The sequence below is a fragment of the Pinus tabuliformis genome, chromosome 5_2 (assembly GCF_031772625.1).
Source record: "Pinus tabuliformis cultivar Carrire ecotype Pingquan chromosome 5_2, CPIR1, whole genome shotgun sequence".
In the NCBI taxonomy this organism is placed as follows: Eukaryota; Viridiplantae; Streptophyta; class Pinopsida; order Pinales; family Pinaceae; genus Pinus; species Pinus tabuliformis.
This window is the reverse complement of record NC_142306.1, coordinates 605400015-605408507: the sequence shown is the minus strand read 5'-3', so window position 1 is coordinate 605408507 and position 8493 is coordinate 605400015.

Sequence of the window (8493 nt, the reverse complement as noted above, 5' to 3'; positions counted from 1 at the left end):
CAAATATGGAAGCTTGAAGTGAAATACACATAATGAAAAAGAAAACATAAATGAACATATAACAACAAAAGCAAGGAAAGTATGTTATCAAGAAGCATCAAGGTTTTTCTACAAGATAAATCAAGGTAGAACAAGTCAACCCAATTAACATTAAAATTAAAACATGAAAAATGGATAACAAAGTAATGACAACACTCTAATTAGAAGCCCAATAATGTTAAAATTAAAACACAAAAAATAGATGACAAAGTAATGCCAACACTAATTATCTTCAACCTTATGCACCCAACAAAATAGAAATGAAAAAGATGTATCTAAAAAAGAAACTACTACTTGAAAAGAGAAAGTACAAGAACCTTCAATTGAGGAAACATAAATGAACATATAACAACAGAAACAAGGAAAGTATGTTACCAAGAAGCATCAAGGTTGTTCTATGAGATAAATCAAGGTAGAACAAATCAACCCCATAACATTAAAATTAAAACACCAAAAATAGATGACAAAGCAATGCCAACACTCTAATTAGCTTTAATCTCTTGCACTAAACAAAATAGAAATTAGCAACATAATAACATTAAAATTAAAACACAAAAAATATATGACAAAGTAATGCCAACATTCTAATTAGCTTCAATCTCATGCACCCAACAAAATAGAAATTTAAAAGATCTATCTAAAAAAGAAACTACTACTTGAAAAGAGCATGTACAATAACCTTCAATTGAGTGTATTATACCTCATCTTAGGAAGCTAATAGACCCATGTTGCAAGCAAATAGGGAAGCAAGTTGATTTACATATAATGAAAAATGAAGCATAAATGAACATATAACAACAGAAACAAGGAAAGTATGTTACCAAGAAGCATCAAGGTTGTTCAATGGCTATGATATCATCTACTTTTTCATTGGTGTCCTCAAATTTTTCATTTTGTCGATTAAAATTGTTATGTGTTGAGAATATGGGGATATGATACTTGAATTATTGATAGGTGCATCATTTCTAGTTCTTTGAACAATTCAACCGAATAAAATTAAAATTAAAACACAAAAAATAGATGACAAAGAAATGTCAACAATCTAATTAGAAACCCAATAACATTAAAATTAAAACACCAAAAAAGGATGGCAAAGAAATTCCAACACTATAATTAGCTTCAATCTCATGCACCCAACAAAATAAAAATGAAAAATATGTATCTCATAAAGAAACTACTACTTGAAAATAGAAAGTACAAGAAACTTCAATTAATTCGATTCTGCCTCATCTTATGAAACTAATAGGACCCATGTTCCAAGCAAATAGAAAAGGTTGAAGTGAATTATACATAATGAAAAAGGAAACGTTAATGAACACATAAAAATGGAAGCAAGGAAAGGCTATTACCAAGAAGCATCAAGGTTGTTTTATGAGATAAATCAAGTAGAACAAGTCAACCCAATAACATTAAAATTAAAACACCAAAAAAAGATGACAAAGCAATGTTGACACTCTAATTAGAAACCCAACAACATTAAAATTAAAAGACCAAAAAAAGATGGAATATAAATTCCAACACTTTAATTAGCTTCAATCTCATGCATCCAACAAAATAAAAATGAAAAATATGTATCTCAAAAAGAAACTACTACTTGAAAAGAGAAAATAAAAGAACCATCAATTAAGTCTATTATGCCTATCTTATGAAACTAAGAGGACCCATGGTCCAAGAAAATATAAAAGCTTGAAGTGAATTACAAATAACCAAAAAGGAAACATAAATGAACACATAACAACAAAAGCAAGGAAAGTATGTTACCAAGAAACATCAAGGAACTATTCTACGAGATAAATCAAGATAAAACAAGTCAACCCAATAACAATAAAATTAAAACACCAAAAATAAATGACAAAGAAATGCCAACACTCTAATTAGAAATCCAATAACATTAAAATTAAAAAACCAAAAAAAAAATAACAAATAAATGCCAACACTCTTTCTATCCAGCAAGTAACATTAAAATTAAAACACCAAAAAAATAAATAACAAAGAAATGCCAACACTCTTTCTATCCAGCAAGTATGGCAGTTTTTTATGGCCATAGATTTGGTTGTGTGGTGCCATGGAATACAGTGGAAAACAAATTTATATATGATGAGAGTCTTGTTTTAATCTGTGCTCAGGTTTATTTCAAATTATAATGTTGCTCACAATGCCTACAAATTTAATATTTTGGAAAAAAAGTGCAGGGTATGATACGATTATTCTTGCTGGAGTTGAATATGGTAGTGGAAACTCTCGAGATTGAGCTACAAATTGTTACAACCAGCAATCAAAATGAAAATAAATATAGAGACCATAGTTGCACAGGTCCAAATCTTAATGGAAGCATGGTCTTTAAAATTCTTTTCTTGTGTCTCTTTATGTTGGTGAAATGGTTGATTTCATTCCAAAATTTAGCTTAAGAGAAAAATGGCAGTATGTTTAAAGGAAACTGGTGGAACATCCCAACATCATGAGGATAAGTTGGCAATCAGAGTAAATCAAATCCCAAATCTTTTGGTACAACTCAGAGTACAACATTCCTAGATTTCAACAAAGGTATATGTGGCAATAAAATCCCAAATTTTATGGAACAGATCTAGATATCAAGGAGAAATTGTAGATTTGAAGGTAGGATATTAGATACATTGGCATTCAAATCAAATGGAGAAAACAATGCACAATTAGCAACATTAAAAACAAATGACACTTCCTGGCAATAGAGACTCGAATCTTCTCAAATCCAAATAGATTAACTAATGACACCTCCAACAACACTTGGTAGTTAGCATATTTTCCCAATACTCAGCAACTTGACACATATAGAAACCATTTTATTTTTAGTTTTGTTTAATTTGATTTCTTTCCAGAAAGATAGAAACATATTGTTATGTATTTTGTATACTTTTCTATATATACAGTTCTCTTCTAAGAAAATTGGGGGGTTGGTACTTATTGAAGTAACTTGTGTAAGCATTGTATTGTCAGATTCTGAATAGAAAGATATCTTTTGCCAGTATGACATGGTGTTTCATATGAGATTCATATTCATGACCAGTATAATATGTTTCTTAGTTTTGCCTCCTATTTTCAGTTCACAATGAATGTCTTCCATATTTGAAACCAATTGTAAAAATTGGAATTCACATTCTGTGCTCCATTTCTAATATTTCAGAAGCTTTATGTTCCTCTGATGAAAATATTTTTAGAATTATACTTATTAACTCTAATTATATGTTTTTTAGTGTTATACTTTCATCTTTTTATACTCTAATTCATGATTATCTGTCACATCGTTATGATACGTGCCTTATATGTTAAACATTCTTATAGATGAAAGTGTAAAGATGCTTTATCTTTATGAATGACTAGAACCATTAGCATTAATTAAGCTAATATCACTTCTATTACTCACATGGTCATACCTTGGCTTTATTCATAGATATTTCTATCATAGTTTCTGTATAAGGAGAAAACTCCCAAGTGTCAAATAAATATAGGCAGCCACCCCATAGCAACAAGTTGAAAGAGGTTGGATTCTCAATAGATTGGTTTGTTGCACTCATGCATGGAGCATTGTGTCATAAGGTTGGTGCACCTCACACTATAAACAATATAGCACTACAATATGGCTTTTTGGTATAGAAGAGAGGAGCGTAGTAGTTGTCAAATCATAATGGGACTGTTACACCTAGCAAAAAGACTTAATACGACAAAACTACACTTCTACTTCTGCACTACTGCTAAGGTGAACTACTAATAATTTTAGAACTCAATAGAAGACGCTTTTATTTATATAGTTATTTTCATTTTTTGATCAATTGATTTCTATTTTTTCATTTATATGTGATGCAAGACCATTCAGCTCAACAATTTAATTGTATTCTAGTAGACATAGGGGGTCTTGTATTTCCAAGGAAGTTGGATTCCTATGTATGTAATCATTAATGTTTAAGTGATTAGAATAGGAATTAATTATATGTTGTGAGGATGATTGTAAATGCTCTCGAATAAAGGAGAACATGAGTGGTTAATAATGACGAGAGAGTTAGAAGTCAATTATAACTCTTAAGTTAGTTTCATGATTCGAGGAACTAGAGAGGATTCTTAGGGATTGACTGGAGTTAGATGGACTTAGCGGACATTTAGGAGTCATTTTAGTAGATTAAGGATCTGAACTAGAATTAGTTAAACAGAACCTTTTCGGTATAAATGTAAGCCTAAAAGGCATAAACAAAGAAGTAAATGGTTAGACAGTAGATAGGTTTGACTATAAGCCTATAGGAAAGAGAAGAGAGACCATTGATATTGAAGATCAGGCCTGAGAGACAGAGAGTCTCGATATGTAATCAGTTGTTTATACTTATATATATAGAGGTTTATTCCATAACTATGTAAGTGTGTGAAATGAGTATTTAATGAATGAATTATATGTGAATTCGTAGGTTCTATAATATAGGTTGTAGGCAGAGTTCTGTAGAACTACACAGAGGAGGAGAATGATTCAGAGGAATCATAGTGGGTCTTTGAATCCAATTGAAGGATCAGAGTGAAGGTCTAGAGAGACTGTGATGTGAGAATTTGCAGAGTTCAAGCTCAAGAGTGAGTTGAACAGTAGAAGCGGAAGGTAGAAACCCTAAAGAAAAACCCGAAACCACAAAACAATAAAGAAACGAAGTAAAATCAAAGTAAAGGGACAAACGAAGAAGCAAGTTATTGATGGATGGTAACTGTTGGATCTCAGAGGTCAACAAACGAGGTCAAAGGAAATGAGCAGTCAAGATTAAATCATGTATGACAGAAAGTAGTCACACAGAAGTGATGTGTAGCAGAACTTGCAGATGCAAAGAAACAAAGGACAATCCATTCAAGGTACAGGTGGAATAGTGGAACAAGATCATGCAAAGATCTTGAAGGTAAGTTGATATGTTCTGTTTTGATTTGATTGGAGAATTTGTGTTTGTACATTGATGCATAGATAATAACAAAAGAAGGTGAGAATATTGCAGCAATCTAAAGCAAGGAATGCTCAATTGGTTCTAGAAGAAAGAACGAGAGAAATGCTAAGAGATTAAGCTCAGAAGAGGAGAGAAGCTTAGTAAATCATATGTAACAAGAAGGAGACTTGTTACTGCAGAGGTATTGTTGGAGAGGCGATTCCACAGAGGATGTGGGTAGAATTGCTAAGGGATGAAAGAAGCTGGTAAGACTTTCTAAGTGAAAGAAGAGGTGGTCAGAACCAATTATTTCATGGTAATTGAAATACAAGTGGACAATTGTGTTCCTAGGATATGCAAAAGAGTTGAAGCCTAGAAGGAGCAGAGAGAAGTGCTCAAAGGAGGTTCCAGAGATAGAGAACCAAGTGCTTGCCAAAAGATCGAGTGCAAAGGAAAGCTTGGTGAGGTAAGTTGCAACAAGGAGGACTTGTTGTTGTAGAGGCTTTAATGCAGCTCATAGTAAGTGAGTAAGGAGCTCATGAAGATAGAGAAGGAGAAGATGGCTACTGATAGTCATAGCAGAGGTTCTGAGGAAGACCACAGCAGAAGAAAGATGAAGAAAGAGGATGCCAAGGCAAAGGGAAAGAGGATGAGTCAAGAGGAGCTTAACAAAGAAATTGCATAGTTAAAAGAACAACTCAATGTATTGATGATGATACTAGAGGAAAGGTAGAGACAAGGTTGGGTATTGAGGAAGAAGCCAATGAAGTGGCATAAGTTGCAGGAAATCCTACAACAAAGGCAAGTAGGGTGGCTGATGGAAAAACTCAGAGAAGCTGAGTTGGAAATGAAAATGGAAGTGTCCATTTGTGAAGCAGAACATGGTGAGGTTTTGAGTGAAGATGAAGACTTGAAGACTTGAAGACTGAAACTCCAAGTGAGGCCAAAGGGTCAGGTTTTAAATATGACAATTTGTGTGTGTTTGTAGGTGAAACATGTAAAGAAGGACAATTTATTGATATTGTCATAAAGGAGGAAGAAGACAAGAAGAATCTAAATTGTGATCTGGAAGAAGATGAGATAGATAGGTCTCATATACAGTTGGGGAAATATATCAAGCAACCAAGTGAAGGGCTTGAGGAGATTGAGGAGGAGACCATCGAATAATTTCTAAGTCATAAAGAGAACTTGGACTAGCAAGGAGATATGATGGTTGAAACATCAAGTGGGACCACAGGGTCTTATGATTTTAAGACAAATAGTTTGTCTGTGGATGCAGAACAAATGCAAGAGAATATTAATGCAGATGGTGAGACAAGGATAGCCCTTGGAGAAGGTAAACATCAAGAGATTAAAGGAAAACTTGAAGAAGAGACAATGTTAGCTAAAACATAGTGAAGGATCATCAATTCACCATGATGATAGGCACAATGGAAATAACCATGAAAGCTGTTGAGATAGTCAGTAAAAGAGAAGGACATCTACTAAAAGATGTTAAGAAGGAAGAAACCTATGTAAAGGATTTAACCTTGGGAGAAAGGACATCTGATGATTGGTCACTAAAAAAATAGGGTTTTGTAGAGGATGAGAAATCTTTTGAAGCTATCAAAAGTGTTGAAAATGCAACAAGATGATGGAGCTTAATGGAAAGGAGTCGCCTTCACTAAGTGGGCCCGCAGGCTATTTTTGGCACAAAGTCTATTTTTAGGCTGTCTATTTTTAGACATATGGATCATGGTCTATGAGTTGCAGGATGCTATTTGTGGATGATTGGTCATGTTGGTAAAAATAGATGGACTTCTATTTTCAGACATATGGGCAGAGTCTATTTTTAGATTGCCAGGCTAAAAATAGAACAGACGAATCTTATTAGCTCTTAATAATATTTAGACTATAAACATTATCTTATCCTCTTGGAGCACTTCAGTTCGAGCTACGGATGTGGCACATGCAGCTGTCAGAAGGAAATACACTTTTCTTATGGGTCAGTTGAGCTATTGCATGAAGGAGTTCAGTTAGAACTCATGTGGTTGAGTTTTGGTGGAGTTGATTGAGGAGTTGATGGATTTGTGTTCAGTTTGACTTGGTTGAACTAGTTGTATTTAGTCTAACTGCAGAATACACTAGTGATGAGTGATGTGAATTAATTGTTAATTAATTCACTAATTATTAACTCATAAATCAACTAAAGAATACATCAGTTAACTCAGTGCATGGATAGTTCAGTGGAGACAAGTGTTAGAGGTGAGTGAAAGGGTGAGACAGCTATCAGTTGTGACTATAGTTGTGCATGAGATTTGCACAATCAATGGATTGACTATTGCCAATGAAGATTGTGTGGTTCAGCCAAGGAAATATGAGTTTGCTTCAACCATTCATCATTATTCTCATGCAAGATTGCGCAGTGGAGGCAGGAAAACAGTGGAGGAGATTTGAGGCATCAGATCTGAGCTAGTTTGTGTGTAACAGGTGGAGATAGTACTGAGTACTTGTGAGGAGTATTTTACTACGTATTGTTACATGTTCTCAATCATTATAATATACAGATAGTGTAGGGTTTTCAGCTGTATGCTTTCCCCGGGTTACATACTGTGTTAATGTTCGCATGCGATTGATGTTTCATTGTTTTTAATCCGCAAAATTGATGATCAATGTAGATGAGGTTATGTATTATGCATGTATTCCGCAATAGTGTATAATGGGGATAATCTCTGTGAATAAGTGTCATATTATTCAAAATTTCTACAAAAAGTATGGAAAAGTATCTTTCAGAAGATGAATACTCTAGAGTAAAGGATAAGGGAGAATATCTCTTGAATGAGGAAGGTAGTGACTTATTGCAGCAGAAATATCTTAGTAATGAAATTGTTACAACACAGGGACAATTTCTTGTGGGAAAAAGAGATGAAGTTCAGTTTAAAGAACTGATATGTGAAACAATAGTTGAAACTGTTGAGCCTTGTAATTTTCAAACTGATAATTCATTTATAAATGTTGGGATTATAAGTGATGATCACGTACTTGCAAAGTGTCATGGAGAAATTGCATTGTTGGAATATTTGTTGAGAAATTCAGAGTATGACAGTGTGATTGCACAGGAAGGAGTTCACTACAGTGGACAAGAGCAGGAAGACATCATTAGAACAGATGATGTGGAGGGAAGATTCACTGATAGACTTGAGAGTACATTAGAGAATCCTTTACAAGATTCTTTAAAGAGGTTGAATCAACATACTGATGTGCTGATAGAGGAGGAAAAATCAAAACAGCATACTAATGTGCTAATAGAGGAGAAAGAAACAGAGCAGCAAACTGAACTGTTGTCAAAGGAAGATAAGGCACAGAAGCCTTATGTTTTTTATTTTAACAAGTGTTTTATGAGTGCAGGTCTAGTTGCAGATGCTGGATTAAATTTGGCATAAATGAGTAGCCAAATAAAGATGAAAGAAGAAGGATCTATGGAAAAGTTTGATCCATGGAACAAAGATATTATGCTACTGAGAAAATATGCTAGGATTGATGAACAACATAG